This window comes from Giraffa tippelskirchi, chromosome 2 (genome assembly GCF_054371585.1).
Source record: "Giraffa tippelskirchi isolate mGirTip1 chromosome 2, T2T-mGirTip1v1.2.pri, whole genome shotgun sequence".
In the NCBI taxonomy this organism is placed as follows: Eukaryota; Metazoa; Chordata; class Mammalia; order Artiodactyla; family Giraffidae; genus Giraffa; species Giraffa tippelskirchi.
In genome coordinates this window covers 87351492-87367853 of record NC_137276.1, presented here as the reverse complement: position 1 = coordinate 87367853, position 16362 = coordinate 87351492, and the positions used below count along the sequence as shown (strand labels likewise).

The window sequence follows — 16362 nt, the reverse complement described above, 5'->3', positions numbered from 1 at the left end:
ATTACATACAGTGTGTTTCCTAATTTATTCTTCAATACTATATCATCTGGTTATAACAAGGTGTCAACTCAGTCATGTGGTAATATTTAAAGTGAAATTTGACCTAATCTTTTAGTGTAACAAGTAGACAGTGGAGTTTCAACAATCATGCCATTCATGTATCATTTTGCTCCTACTGATCCCATCAGGTATGTGATATTGAAGCATATTTCATTCCTACTGATTCTACTGAGGTTCCAAATACATTTAGCAGAATATTTCTGCATATCATATTTGAACTAAAAGAGAGCCCTGTCTTACATTTTAATAGAATTTTAGAATTCTTATTGTTTCCTTGTTGTGGGATTAATTACAGGCTTGTAAAGTTCTCCCCCCCCCCCCCCCGCAACTTTCCTTAGAAACAAGAACTTGCCATTTAATTGAAGAGCTCAAAGAGCTTAAGTGGAGAAAGATAGGATATTTTAAAAGCAAATCCGTATAAAGAATTTTCCTACCATGATGAGATAGAATGAGAAACAAACCCTTTCACAGTGGTCCCATCCCCCTGTAGCATCAAACCATTTTGCAAAAGCATCTTTCTTTTTTGTCCCCTTGCCTGACAAGTCTTGTGTATTTTATTTGTATGCAAGTGAATGGCAGTTTATTGTGTCCCAGAGGACAGGGTATTAATGATCATTTGTTTCCTGCTGTGGGGCCTGTCATAATTCCGTAGTAAGAAGAGTGACAGAAGTAACAGCCAATCAGTATGCTAATACTGCCTGAGAATGAGTAGTTAGTCCATTTTAACCATGGTTCTTTTTTTTCTTCTTCCTTTTTGCCAAATCCTTAGATAAATTTTATTAAAAAATGCAATTTTTGATAGCATTGCAAATTGCTCAACGGAACCCATCGAAGAAACCATACATTTCTTTTGTGTGGCAGTCAGACTTCTGTCTCAGCAGGTGTCTTCTCAGGGAAAAATGAAAGACTTCTAACCTGAAAGCCCATTTTGGTCAGCAAGAATCACTCACTAAAACATTCAGCAATTTGTTATATCAATATCTTAACATGGAGATTTCTATGCAGCATATGAAAATTAAATCTTAGTCTCTGACAAGTAAATAGAAGGCAGAATCTTTAAAAATGATAGTTGAAAGCCAAATGTAAAAAATCCTGCAGATTTATCCAATGTGATGTCATTCAGTTTTCTCTTTACTACTCTACGTGTTTCTTCAGTTTTCATGATATTTGTTTTTTGTGTTTTGTTTTATTTTTTAATGAAAAGGATATACCCCAAAGCAGTAGCTTTCAGAGCTGATATATATACATATTCAAGTATTTTATTAGCCACTTTATAACATACAGCCTATAGTAAGTATACCCTCAACTAGGGAAATAAAAGGATTTCTTAAAATGATTTCCGAGTGTTTTTCCACAGCACATGAACACATGATTATAGAGGGGATTAGTGGATTAAGGTATTGACAGTTGGCAGCCTTAAGGCTACAGATAAAAAGAGCTCTACTTTCTTTCCATAAAATCACGTTTTATTCTTGTTTATTCTTACAAACAATGCCAGCTATGTAAGCTATAAACAGAATTCTTTTGAGAACACTATTGTCGCTTAAATATGCTCATCATAGACAGCAACACAATAATAAAACCAGTAACAATAATTTCACATATGTATATATCTGCGTGAAATACAAAGCAATATCGTTTAACATCACAAATATGTTCAAAGAATTCTGATTCACCCCTGGGGCTGGAGAAAGAGTTCTTTTATATGTAAGTCCTCTTATAAATTAAGATTTGACCTTAGTTATTTCAAAATATACACCTGTTAGACTATGGTGATAATCAAGGTTATTGCCTGAAAAATATTTAATATATTTTAATAAAAATTAAGTAGTCATTATATCAAATGCAATTTTCCTTTTTGGAAAACTGAAGCAAACCTTGTTTGTTGCCTGCTGGTTTTTTTATATATGCAAATCTTTATACATTACAGAACAACCTAGCCGCCTTCTACAATCCCATAAACGTTTTGTCGCTTTATGAGATGTTTGTAATAAATGTGATTGATGATTATTTTTACAATTGCCTATTAGAAATACACAATTTTATGATTAAATACTTAAGGATGACTCAATTTCAAGTCACAAGATTATAAGCTGAGAATTGACATGGATGACAGAATACAGATTTAATCTACTGTTTAAATTTACTTGTATATTTATTTTAGAGAGTATTTTTTCTTGTTTACAGAGATTTTTGCATTTCAGTCAATGGCAAGCCCGTCTAAAGATACTGCTAGTGTGGCTTGGGGCAAGGAAATAGCTTTAAGCTGCACACACATATAGTCACAAGGGTGAAGAGCTATAATTATATTGGAGTGCATCCAAGAAAACAATATTCTGTTTACACTTACTGCTGCTTCAAATTTATGTTCACCTCAAGCAAATGTACTGTAAATTGATTTTAATACTAAAAATCGTTGACCTATAAGTACCATTTATTGAGTGTTTTTCATGTTGGTATTATCTTCCAAAAATTTAAAATTAAGGTAAACATGGATAATTATTTACTATAATTTCAAACCATAGCTTTTCTCTTTAAGATTTAAAAAGTCTATTGACTTAATGAGGTCAATGACCATTCATAAAAATATAAAGTCTTATTCTGAGGTCCTTTAAAATTGGAAAGGTGACTACAGACTATAATGATTGACTAAAGACTGAGATATCTTTTGAGTTAGCCTGAAAATAAGAGTTTGGCTTATGACCAAGGGTGAATGCAAACTTTGGACTACTCTAGTTTTAGGTGATGAAAAAAGGAATGCCACATTTATTCAGTTATGTGTGAAAAGTTAATTTTACTGTTTAGGCCTATCAGGTATTTCAAAGTTTTCTCTTTCTTAAATTAACCTTCAGAAAAATACAAATCAGTATGGGTCATGGATAAAACCTAACAACTAATAACCTGGGTCAAGAAATACCATCCTTTTTAGGCTTGTGTTCAAATCTAGAGGCAAGATTTGGGAGCCTGAGAAAAGCAGAGCTGAAGCAAGACACAGGCCACATGACAGTCTATAGAGAAACACTTCTGTGACTGATTCTGATCAACAGGTATGGCATCTGGATTTGGAATCCATCACCTTAGGTATTTTTCCAGGTTTACTGAGATATGGTGGACATATAATATTATATATGTTTAAGGTGTACAATGCATTGATTTCATACATGTATATATTGTGAAGTGTTTATCATAGTAAGGTTATTTAATACACCCTCTAACTCACATAATTACCATTTTGTTGTTGTTATGGTGAAAACATTAAAGCTTTACTCTTACAGCCATCTACAAATATACAATGCAGAATGGTAGTAATAAATTTTATGTCCCATGGGTTCACCTGTTTTGAATAAATAATCTTTCAAGTTATAAATTAGGGAGGTCAACAGCGAAAACAGTATTTGAAGAAAGTTTCATATTAAATACATTTCTGCTTCTTTTTAAGTAACAGAAGATTATTCTCTTTGTTTCTATATTTACTGAGAGGATGCCCTTATACACAGTCATTGAAGAAGAGCTAATGGTCAGTTACTATGTGCTCAGCACACCGTGATTATTTATTCAGGATAATAGAATGCTAAATGTCATTGATCATGCTTAGTTTTAAATCCTCTCCTGCCATTAACTATCTGAGTGACTAAATTAAGTTACTTTACCTCTCTAGACATTAGAATCTTCATTTATAATTCAGTAAAATAGTAGAATCTGCATACAGGGTTGTTTCGAAGATTAAAATGGCAAGGCATGTCTAAAATTTAAAACAATATGTCTTACATATTATGTGTTATGTAAGCACTTACCCTTACTACTAATTTATTTATTCATTCACTCAATAATTCCCTGAATCTATATAAATTTGTAAAATTTTATCCATCAATCATATAACTTATAGGCAGAGAACATCATGAGAAACATTGGGCTGGATGAAGAACAAGCTGGAATCAAGATTGCTAGGAGAAATATCAATAACCTTAGATATGCAAATGACACCATCCTATGTCAGAAAGTGAAGAAGAACCAAAGAGCCTCTTGATGAAAGTGAAAGAGGAGAGTGAAAAAGTTGGTATATTTTTTTCTGAAAAATTCAGAAAACTATGATCATGGCATGCAGTCCCATTACTTCATGGCAAATAGATGGGGAAACTAAGAAACAGTGAAGGACTTTATTTTTGGGGGGGCTCCAAAATCACTGTAGATGGTGATTGCACCATGAAATTAAAAGTCGTTTGCTCCTTGGAAGAAAAGTTATGACCAACCTAGACAGCATATTAAAAAGCAGAGATATTACTTTGCCAACAAAGGTCTCTCTAGTCAAAGGTATGGTATTTCCAGTAGTCGTGTATGGATGTGAGAGTTGGACTATAAGGAAAGCTGAGCACCGAAGAAATGATGCTTTTAAACTGTGGTGTTGGAGAAGACTCTTGAGAGTCTCTTGGACTGCAAGGAAATCCAACCAGTCCATCCCAAAGGAAATCAGTCCTGAATATTCATTGGAAGGACTGATGCTGAAGCTGAAACTTCAATATTTTGGCCACCAGATTGGAAGAACTGACTCATTTGAAAAGACCCTGATGCTGGGAAAGATTGAAGGCAGGAGGAGAAGGGGACAACACAGGGTGAGATGGTTGAATGACATCACTGACCCAATGGACATGAGTTTGAGTAAACTCCAGGAGTTGGTGATGGACAGCGAGGCTTGGCGTGCTGCTGTCCATGGGGTTGCAGAGTCAAACACGACTGAGCGACTGAACCGAACTGATCCATCAATTTCTTCTGGGACTAAGGTAAGCACTTGTGGAGAATTCTCCAATACATAAATAGGATGATTTATGTCACTGCAGTGTATAAGATGATGGTTTTTGTCACTGAGGAACCAATTGTCTGGCAAGAGAATTAACATGGATACTTAGGTAATGTCATGGTAAGTACTTAGATCATACTGTTGGTTTTCAGAAAAATAAAAATATTGGGTACAGATTTATTATGTCATAATTTCAGGCACTATGCTGGATACCTTACATACACTATCTCAATAATATAACATTCATATGAGAGGAGAACGATTTTGTGCAGTAAGTGATATGAGTAATAAAATACTGGTTGGATTTGAATTTAAAGATAAGGGAGAAAAATCCATTCAGTTCAGAGAAGAGTGAGTATGCTACAAAACATAAACTAGTCCAGGGGGAAAAAACCAAATGCTCTGTTTGGTAAGAACAGAGGGCACAAGGGAAAAAAAAAAAAACCTAATGTCCCATCACCTAGGGGGTTACAGAATAATGTAAAGGAGAGATACCAATGTATCAGTTATTTTCATTGATTTAAGTAAGAGAAATAAAGATTTTCAAATGACAATGATATAGGTTTTAATATAATGCATTTGATTATCAGTTCAGTACAGTTCAGTCGCTCAGTCATGTCCAAATCTTTGCAACCCCATGAACTGCAGCACGCCAGGCCTCCCTGTACATCACCAACTCCCAGAGTTTACCCAAACTCATGTCCATTAAGTCGGTGATGCCATCCAACCATCTCATCCTCTGTCATCCCCTTCTCCTGCTCTCAATCTTTCCCAGCTTCGGGGTTTTTTTTAAATGAGTCAGCTCTTAGCATCAGGTGGCCAAAGTATTGGAGATTGGGCTTCAACATCAGTCCTTCCAATGAACACCCAGGATTGATCTCCTTTAGGATGGACCGGTTGGATCTCCTTGTAGTCCAAGGGACTCTCAAGAGTCTTCTCCAACACCACAGTTCAAAAGCATCAATTCTTCAGCGCTCAGCTATCTTCACCGTCCAACTCTCACATCCACACGTGACCACTGGAAAAACCATAGCCTTGACTAGATGGACCTTTGTTGACAAAGTAATGTCTCTGCTTTTTAATATACTATCTAGGTTGGTCATAACTTTCTTTGCAAGGAGTAAGTGTGTTTTAATTTCATGGCTGCAGTCACCATCTGCAGTGATTTTGGAGCCCAGAAAGTAATGTCAGACACTCTTTCCACTGTTTCCCCATCTATTTCCCATGAAGTGATGAGACCAGATGCCATGATCTTAGTTTTCTGAATGTAGGGCTTTAAGCCAACTTTTTCACTCTCCTCTTTCAATTTTATCAAGAAGCTTTTTAGTTCCTCTTCACTTTCTGCCATAAGGGTGGTGTCATGTGCATACTGAGGTTATTGATATTTCATCTGCATATCTGAGGTTATTGATATAGAATGAATAGAATGAACATATAAGTAGAAAGACTGTAGAACCAAAAGTAGAAAAAGTAGTAGACTTGAAAATCACAATGAGCCAATTCAACAAAATTAAGATATATACAATTTTCACACAGCTGTAGGATACAAATTCTATTCATGCTCACATAGACTGTAAACTAGGAGACACTGAAACATATCCAGATACATAAACACAGTGAAAAAATCTCATGGCCTAAAGGTACTGAAATCGTACAAAGTCTTTTCTCTTATCACTGTGGAATTGTGTTAGAAATCAATATAAAAAGATATTTGAAAATAATGCACATGTTTTTGAGTGCAGTGTGACATTACCAAGAGACATCTTTTGACTTGGCGATTGAAAGCCTCAATAAAGTTAGAAGACTGAATAAAAGCAAGGTGATTGCAGAGAAGAAAGAATTTAAGTGAGAAATTAATATCAAAGATACTTTAAAATCCCCATGTATTTGGAAATTATATGTCCACTTTTAAATGATGGGTTTATCTAAGAAGTCATAACAAGAAAAATTAAAAAGTATTTGTAACATAATAAAAATGAAATGAGAATTTACTGGAATTTGTTTCATGCAGCTGAAACTGCTCAATGCAGCTAGATACAATATGGAATGTTGAATAAGGTATGAAAACAAATAATTGACACTAGTATTAAATTTTGTGAAGTTTGAGCAAATCAAGTGTCATTCAAATTTTATTTTTTTAAATCACTAAGATAATAAACTTTCCAGACTTTTAGCAGTAATACTAGATCCTAGAATACATGGAACTGTATCAGATTTTTGAGAGAATATGAATTAGAAATCTAGCATTCTAATCATACTAAGTTAAACAACTGGAGTCAGAGTGTCAGAAATTTTTTAACTAGGCAAAAATTCATAAGTTTTCTAAAATATATATTATATCCTGTACATAGATGTGTGAGATATATATATATATATATATATATATATATACACACACACACACAAAAGCTTGCTTGATAAAGGCTTGAGAAAGAACAACAAAAAAAGACTGAGAAATTGGAAAACATAAACTAAATAAAATGGAAGCACTGAATATGAAATAGAAAAAGTGAAACAAACTAGTTAGAAATAAAAGACTATCATATAGTCCGTTGTGTTTTTTTTAAATATGGAGCTCATTAGAAACGCATTTGATGATTGGAGAAAAAAATCAATAGCTGAGCATTTGTATTTTTCAAAAATTTCCAAGGTAATTCTGATATGCACCTGAATTTTTAAAAATTATTATAGGTTTTTCTATTAAATGGTAGTTTTAGTGATTTTAAATTGTTAGTTTTTGTTGACCAATCATGATACAATGGTATTAAGTGAATAATAGTTCTATAATAACAAAAATAAAAGATGTTTATCAGTTTTCACAATCAATAGCCAGGCAAAAATATGAAAGTTACTTGCAATTGCATGCCGTAATAGAAACATGATTAACCTAATGATAGAAAATAATTGCCTATAATTTAGGGGATTAACTAGAGTAATGTGGTAAGTAAAAATGTACATTTACAAAAAAGTAAAAGTATATATGTGCAGCTATTTTTATCTGCCCAGCCAATTTATGCGTTTTGGTTGCTTCATTTAACCCATTTACATTTAAGGTAATTATTGATATTTATGATATTACAATTTTCTGAATTATTTTGGTTTATTTGGTATATGTTTTTTCCTTCCCTTTATTTCTTGCCTAGAGAAGTTTCATTAGCATTTATTGTAAAGCTTGTTTGGTGGTGCTGAATTCTCTTAATATTTGCTTGTCTGGAAAGCTTTTGATTTCTCTGTCAAATCTGAATGACAGTTTTGCTGGGTAGAGTATTCTTGGTTTTAGGTTCTTCCCTTTAATCACTTTAAATATATCATGCCATTCCCTTCTGGTTTGTAGGGATTCTGTTGAGAAGTCAGTTGATAATGTTATGGGAGTTCCCTTGTAAGTTATTTGTCATTTTTCTCTTGTCGCTTTTGATATTTTATCTTTGTCTTTAATTTTCATCAGTTTGATTACTGTGTGTCTCAGTATGATCCTCCTTGGGTTTATTCTGCCTGGGACTCTCTGAACTTCCTGGACTTGATTGATTATTTCCTTTCCCATACTGGGGAAATTTTCAGCTACCATTTCTTCAAATATTTTTTTAGGTCCTTTCTCTTCTCCTTCTGGGACCCTTATAATGCAAATGTTGGTGCATTTAATGTTGTCACAGAGGTCTCTTAGGCTGTCTTAACTTTTGTTTTACAAGTTATTCTATATTCTGTTCTGTGATAGTGATTTCCACCATTCCATCTTCCAGTTCACTTATTCATTCTTCTGTTTCAGTTATTCTGTTATTGATTCCTTCTAGTGTATTGTTCATCTGTGTGTGTTCTTCTACACCTTCGGTGAACATTTCTTGCATCATCTCCATTCTTTTTCTGAGATTCTGGATCATCTCCACTGTCATTATTCTGAATTGCTTTTCTGGAAGGTTGCCTGTCTCCACTTTCTATAGTTGTTTCGTTGGAATTTTATCTTCTCCATTCACTGGGACTTAACCCTATGGTTTTTCATTCTGGTTAACTTTCTGTGTTAAAATTGTACAGGAGACAGGGATCAAGACCATCCCCAATAAAAAGAAATGCAAAAAAGCAAAAAGGCTGTCTGAGGAGGCCTTACAAATAGCTGTGAAAAGAAGAGAAGCCAAAAGCAAAGGAGAAAAAGAAAGATATACCCATTTGATTGTAGAGTTCCAGAGAATAGCAAGGAGAGATAAGAAAACCTTCCTCAGCGATAAGTGCAAAGAAATAGAGGAAAACAATGGAATGGGAAAGACTAGAGATCTCATTCTAGTCCCAAAGAAAGGCAATGCCAAAGAATGCTCAAACTACTACACAATTGCACTGAATGCAAAAGTAGGAAGTCAAGAAACACCTGGAGTAACAGGTGAATTTGGCCTTGGAGTACAGAATGAAGCAGGGCAAAGGCTAATAGAGTTCTGCCAAGAGAACACACTGGTCATAAGGAACACCCTCTTCCAACAACACAAGAGAAGACTCTACACGTGGACATCACCAGATGGTCAACACTGAAATCAGATTGATTATATTCTTTGCAGCCAAAGATGAAAAAGCTCTATACAGTTAGCGAAAACAAGACAGGGAGCTGACTGTGGCTTGGATCATGAACTCCTAATTGCCAAATTCAGACTGAAATTGAAGAAAGTGGAGAAAACCACTAGACCATTCAGGTATGACCTAAATCAAATCCCTTATGACTACACAGTGGAAGTGAGAAATAGATGTAAGGGGCTCGATCTGACAGAGTGCCTGATGAACTATGGATGGGGGTTCATGACATTGTACAGGAGACAGGAATCAAGACCATCCCCAAGAAAAAGAAATGCAAGAAAGCAACATGGCTGTCTGAGGAGGCCTTACAAATAGCTATGAAAAGACGAGAAGTGAAAAGCAAAGGAGAAAAGGAAAGATATACCCATCTAAATGCAGTTCCAAGGAATAGCAAGGAGAGATAAGAAAGCCTTCCTCAGCGATCAATGCAAAGAAATAGAGGAATACAATAGAATGGGAAAACTAGAGATCTTTTCAAGAAAATGAGAGATAACAAGGGAACATTTCACACAAAGATGGGCTCAATAAAGGACAGAAATGGTATGGACCTAACAGAAACAGAAGATATTAAGAAGAGGTGGCAAGGATACACAGAAGAACTGTACGAAAAAGATCTTCACGACCCAGATAATCACGATGGTATGATCACTCACCTAGAGCCAGACATCCTGGAATGTGAAGTCAAGTGGGCCTTAGGAAGCATCGCTATGAACAAAGCTAGTGGAGGTGATGGAATTCCAGTTGATCTATTTGAAATCCCAAAAGATGATGCTGTGAAAGTGCTGCACTCAATATGCCAGCAAATATGGGAAACTCAGCAGTGGCCAAAGGACTGGAAAAGGTCAGTTTTCATTCCAATCCCAAAGAAAGGCAATGCCAAAGAATGCTCAAACTACTGCACAATTGCACTCATTCACATGCTAGTAAAGTAATGCTCAAAATTCTCCAAGCCAGGCTTCAGCAATACGTGAACCGTGAACTTCCAGATGTTCAAGCTGGTTTTAGAAAAGGCAGAGGAACCAGAGATCAAATGGCCAACATCCAATGGATCATCAAAAAAGCAAGAGAGTTCCCGAAAAACATGTATTTCTACTTTATTCACTATGCCAAAGCCTTTGACAGTGTGGATCACCATAAACTGTGGAAAATACTGAAAGAGATGGGCATCCCAGACCATCTGACCTGCCTCTTGATAAATCTGTATTCCGGTCATGAAGCAACAGTTAGAACTGGACATGGAACAACAGACTGGTTCCAAATAGGAAAAGGAGTACGTCAAGTCTGTATATTGTCACCCTGCTTATTTAACTTACATGCAGAGTACATCATGAGAAATGCTGGGCTGGAAGAAGCACAAGCTAGAATCAAGATTTCCAGGAGAAATATCAATAACCTCAGATATGCAGATGACACCACCCTTGTGGCAGAAAGTGAAGAAGAACTAAAGAGCCTCTTGATGAAAGTGAAAGAGGAGAGTGAAAAGTTGGCTTAAAACTCAACATTCAGAAAACTAAGATCATGGCATCCGGTCCCATCACTTCATTGCAAATAGATGGGGAAACAGTGGAATCAGTGGCATACTTCATTTTCTTGAGCTCCAAAATCACTGCTGATGGTGATTGCAGCCATGAAATTAAAAGACACTTACTCCTTGGAAGGAAAGTTATGACCAACCTAGACAGCATATTATAAAGCAGAGACATTATTTTGCCAACAAAGGTCCATCTAGTCAAAGCTATGTTTTTTCCAGTAGTCATGTATGGATGTAAGAGTTGGAAAGAAAGAAAGTTGAGTGCTGAAGAACTGATACTTTTGAACTGTGGTGTTGGAGAAGACTCTTTTCTAAATCCAGGTTGAACATCTGGAAGTTCTCAGTTCATGTACTATTGAAGCCTAGTTTGGAGAGTTTTGAGCATTACTTTGGTAACTAATGAAATAATTGCAATTGTATGATAGTCTGAACATTCTTTCACACTACTTTTCTTTGGGATTGGAATTAAAACTTACTTTTCCCAGTCTTGTGGTCACTGCTGAGTTTTCAAATTTGCTGGCATATTGAGTGCAGCACTTTTACAGCATCATCTTTTGGCATTTGTAATTGCTCAGCTGGAGTTCGATCATCTCCACTAGCTTTGTTTGTGATGATGTTTCTTAAAGCCCTTTGACTTTGCACTCCAAGATGTCTGGCTCTGAGTGAGTGATCACACCATCTTGGTTTTCTGGATTTTGAAGATTTTTTTGTACAGTTCTTCTGTGTATTTTTGCCACCTCATATTAATATCTTCTGCTTCTGTTAGGTCCATACCATTTCTGTCCTTTATAGTGCCCATCTTTTTGTGAAATGTTCCCTTGGTATCTCTAATTTTTTTTTAGCCTTTCCCATTCTATTTTTTCCTTTATTTCTTTGCATTCTTCACTTAGGAAGGCTTTCTTATCTCTTCTTTCTATTCTTTGCAATTCTTCATTCATTAGGTATATCTTTCCTTTTCTCCTTTGCCTTTCACTTCTCTTCTTTTCTCAGCTATTTGTATGGCCACCTCAGACAACTATTTTGCCTTTTTGTATTTATCTTCTTCATAGAAGTTAAGTTTCTCTGACTTTAGAGGTCTGAATTTAAAAATCTCATTTGTCTCCTTACAGAAAAACAGAACAAATTCATTATTCTCTCAATTGGTAGGTCAAAAGAAAGAGTCATGTTTTTTGCTTTGATGCACCCCATGTATTTTAAGATAACTAAATAGTTAATGAAAAGTTTGTATTTTTAGATGGGATTTATTAAGATAGATTTAGAATATTTAATGAGATCATTGAATTATAGTTGGTTTAATAAGGATATTTGGGGGCTTCCCTGGTGGCTCAGAGGGTAAAGCATCCACTTGCAATGCGGGAGACCTGGGTTCGATCTCTGCGTCGGGAAGATCTGCTGGAGAAGGAAATGGCAACCCACTCCAGTACTCTTGCCTGGAAAATCCCATGGACAGAGAAGCCTGGTAGTCTACAGTCCATGAGGTTGCAAAGAGTCGGACATGACTGAGCAACTTCACATAATATATTTAAAATAATCTTATGCTTTGCAATAAATATTTGTGTTTTCATGGATTGGGAAAAAAAACAGCTATGTTTACTGAGCTTATTTTTCTAATAAGTAGAAATGTATACTAATAAATAGTTCTTCAAACTGAACATGAAAGCACTATACTAAGCAAAGTTTCTAAAGGTATATAAAATGCAAATCTGAAGAATTTCTTAAAATAAAACCCATGAACCTATGACAAATAAAAATGAAAAATTTAAAAATTAAAATAATTGCATTGATCACCTAAATGAATAATGTAGAAAAATAAAAATCCAAAATGAAGTACAAAGAAGGGATTGACAAATGTGAAAGCCAGAGTTATCAAGTTAGAAAATATGTAAAATGTAGAAGTAATAAATTCAAAACTTTACTGAAGTGACTGAGAGGATAAATAAACCATTAGTTAACCTAAACAAATATACAAACAATTAGAAAAGTACAATTATGGGGCTTCCTTGGTGGCTCAGATGGTAAAGAATCTGCCTGCAATGCAGGAGACCCAGATTTGATCACTGGGTCGGCAAGATTCCTTAAAGAAGGGAATGGATGCTCACTCGAGTATTCTTGGCTGGAGAATCCCATGGACAGAGGAGCCTGGTGGGCTACAGTCCATGGGATCACAAAGAGTCAGACACGACTGAGTGATTAAACACACTGTACAATGAATTGAATAAAGATTTAAGCAGGCAAAAGTAGAAAAAAAATTATAAAAAGATAAGTAAAGTTATAAGAATGGAGAGAGAGAGCAGGAGTGAGCGAGGAGGGAAGAGTATATTTTTTTTAAACCTATATATGTATCTTTTGTTTCAGGAATAAAATGTGTTTTAATATAAAAAATACTATATAATTCATATTATTTGAGTCAAAAAGAAAAATAATAAATTATCATAACTTTCCTAAGAAGAAAACATATATTGGTTAGTGAAATTAAAAGTTTAAAATTTGGTTACCCCCAACAAGTTTAGAAGGGCAGTAGAAGAGTCTCAATTTAAGAAAAAGTTAAAATTACCATGACTGTATGGCTTCAAATATGATGGAAAGCTCCAAAGTTCATCTAATAAATCAATTAATACTTTTATGTCAATATTTGAGTCATTACTAAAAGACAAAGCAAAACAAATAAAAACACCATATACCAATTTCTTAATATAGACACAGAAATTAAAAATAAAATTCTGGGAAACCAAGACTTGGTATGATAAAACAAATATATACTACACCAAAAGCATTTATATCAAGGAAGGCAAAGATCTTTAAATATCAGGAAATCTTTCAACCTAATCTATAATATCATTCAATCAATGAAGGAAATCCATGTGATCATTATTGATATGTGCTAAAAAGTAATTTGATAGATTCAGAAGCCATTCCAAATAAAAACCGATTGTAAAAGAATGTGATAATAGAAGACAGCTACTTCAATAACAAGCATTATTGTAAATGGTGGAACGTTAAAGCTATTTCTATTAAAATTAGAAACAAGGCACAAATGGCTTTCTCCCTTATTATTCAACACTGTTACTTTCCTTTTTCCCCCAGTATTTATTAGAGCATAGTTGCTTTACAGTGTTGTTCTAGTTTCTACCCTGTAGCAAAGTGAATCAGCTATGTATGATTCATATATGTGAATCATATATGTGTACATATATCCTTTTTTTTTAAATTTTCTTCTTATTTACATCACCATGGGCCACTGAGTAGAGTTCCCTGTGCTATATGGTAAGTTCTCATTAATCATCTATTTTATACATAGTATCAGTAGTCAGAAAGACCCCCTGGAGTAGGAAATGGCAACCTGCTCCAGTATTCTTGCCTGGAAAATTCCATGTACAGAGGAGCCTGGTGGACTACAGGCCACAGGGTTGCAAAGAGCTGGACACAACTGAACATCTGAGCAAACGTATACACATCAATAGTATATGTATGTCACTCCAATATTCCAATTCATCCCATCCCCCTTTTCTCCTTGGTATCTGTATGTTTGTTCTCTATGTCTGTGTCTCTATTTCTGCTTTGTAAGTAAGACTGTCTATACCATTTTTCACCAAATTCCACATATATGCATTAATAAACGATACTTGTTTTTCTTTTTTTTGAGTTGCTTCACTCTGAATGATAGTCACTAGATCCACCCTTTGTTTGGAGATTTTAGCAAATACAATTGAACAGGAAAATAAAATAATCATTGTAAATATTGTCTTTATGCGTGCATGCGTGTATGTTCTCAGTCATGTATGGCTCTTTGTGACCCCATAAACTATAGCCTGCCAGGCTCCTCTGTCCATGGTATTATACAGGCAAGAATACTGGAGTGGGTTGCCAAAGTAAATGTCAATGTACATGGAAACTTTCTTTTTTTAAATGTATTTTTAACTGAGGGAAAATTGCTTTACTATGTCGTGTTGGTTTCTGTTGAACAACAATGCAAATCCGGCCATAATTATACATAATCACCTCCTTCTTGAGCCTCCCTCCCCTCTCCCCTATGCTATCCTCTAGGTCAGGAAACTATATATGATACAAATTGATTATTTCAATTTGGTGGGATACAACATTTACTGAATGGAAATGATACAACACACAATCCATCTTGGATGAAAAACAAATCTAGATAGGTTAAAATTTAAATACATAAATAAAATAAATATTTTAGAAAATAATTTATAAGCCATAAAAGCAATAAATGATTTTTTACTCTGTAGCAAGAAAATCTAAATTATAGTAATGTAGGTATATTGTTTTGTGAATTCATATTGAGAAATTAAATCAAGTGGTAACACCTGCTGCTCACAGTGATGTAGTTTGCTGATCATGTTTGCTGATGGTAACATGAATTGTTACAGCCCCCTTGAAGGATAAAAAATCTTTGTACTAAGCAATATGGCTTCTGGCACTATATGCTCAATAAAGTAAGAGTGTAAAATTATTTTTTCATAAGCATGTCTATTGCAACATGTTTCTGGTTAAAAGTAGAAACAAGTGATTCCCTCATCAATAGGAAAATGGTTGAATTAATGTTACTATATGTATGGCATGATATTCATACCATAATGTAACTACCATCCATATTATTGTTACCTAAAATTTAAAAGAAGGAGGTAATTGTTTTATTTAATAAGGAAAAAGCATGAAATTGAGCAGTGGAAAACTGTGATCCTATTTTTATAGAACAAATAACAAAAATGTTTATTTGTAAGTACATATACATATCTATCATGTATCTCTGTTGTGTACTTCTGTATCTGTATTTTATTATATAAGCACCACAGAAGTTGTGAAGAAATATATAGCTGTTTCTTTAAACTGATTGTTTTGATAATCTTAGAAAATGAAGGATAGAAAAGAGAGTAAAGAAACATCATCATCGTGTGCTTTGTTGCTCAATTGCGTCCGTCTCTTTACAACCTCATGGCCTGTAGCCCACCAGGCTCCTCAGTCCATGGGAATTCTCCAGGCATGAATACTGTCTCTTTACAACCTCATGGCCTGTAGCCCACCAGGCTCCTCAGTCCCTGGGAATTCTCCAGGCATGAATACTGGAGTCTGTTGCCATGTTCTCCTCCAGGGGATCTTCCCAACCCAGGGATCGAAACCAGGTCTCCTGCATTGCAGGTGGATTCTTTACTATCTGAGCTACCAGGGAAACCTATGAATACTGGATGGGTAGCTTATCCCTTCTCTAGAGGATATTCCTGACCCAGGAATCAAACTGAGGTCTTCTGCATTACAGGCAAATTCTTCACCAGCTGAGCTACCAGGGAAGTCCTATCATCATCATAAATAATAGTAATAATGGCTGCCTGATATGTGTGATGCTTAAAATTGCATGAATTAATCATTAAAGTATTAATAGTGATTTTCCTAGAGTAGTGGGTATTCA

The 16362-nt window shown here is 34.9% G+C and overlaps 1 long non-coding RNA gene across 1 annotated transcript in view; it reads left to right on the top strand.

Annotated features, from left to right (window-relative positions):
* Positions 1-16362, top strand: part of LOC145539813 (uncharacterized) — a 373122-nt gene that overhangs the window by 133915 nt on the left and 222845 nt on the right. The window contains exons 3-4 of the long non-coding RNA XR_014077971.1: positions 2990-3107; positions 3947-4838. This is a non-coding gene — a long non-coding RNA (uncharacterized LOC145539813). The remainder of the gene's footprint in view (positions 1-2989; positions 3108-3946; positions 4839-16362) is intronic.